Raw genomic sequence first — 735 nt, forward strand, 5'->3', positions numbered from 1 at the left:
CTTTCTCTCCTTAAAAAGATTAGTTCCCACCCATCATTAAACACCATTTTCACTTCCTGTGTCCCACTCTTGTGTCATTGCACTTAATTGGCCAAACTACAACTCAGAAAACCAACTCTCTATCTACATAAAGATTGTACCCACACTGTAAATTAGTACAACCACTATGGAAAACAGTATGGAGGTTTCTCAAACAACTACAGGTTTATCTTCCATATGATCCAGCAATCCCACTTCTGGGTATATACCCAGAGGAATGGAAATCATCATGTTGAAGGGATACCTGCATTCCCATGTTCATCACAGCTCTGTTTACAGCAGCCAAGACATGGAGCCAACCTAAATGTCCATCAGTGGAAGATTGGATAAGGAAACAGTGGTAAATATGCACCATGGAATTCTACTCTGTCATAAAAAAGAATAAAATATTCCAATTTGCAACAACATGGATGAGCTTGGAAAAACTTATGTTGAGTGAAATAAGCAAAGCACAGAGGGAGAAATACCACATGTACTCACTCATATGTGGGAGCTAAGAGAGAAAGAAGGAAGGAAAGAAAGACCACAGTAGTGCATTGGATTTGCAGAGGGAGGGAACATTCCTTGGACTCCAAAGTGGAGTCGGGGGTAAGAGGGTGGGGAAGTGAGGTCGGCGATAATTGAGTGGGGGACACGGGGTACAAATGCAATTTGTGGTAATGGGCATGCTGCCAGTATGGATCTGGCCTTCACATC

This window comes from Galeopterus variegatus, unplaced genomic scaffold (assembly GCF_000696425.1).
Source record: "Galeopterus variegatus unplaced genomic scaffold, G_variegatus-3.0.2 Scaffold986, whole genome shotgun sequence".
Classification (NCBI taxonomy): Eukaryota; Metazoa; Chordata; class Mammalia; order Dermoptera; family Cynocephalidae; genus Galeopterus; species Galeopterus variegatus.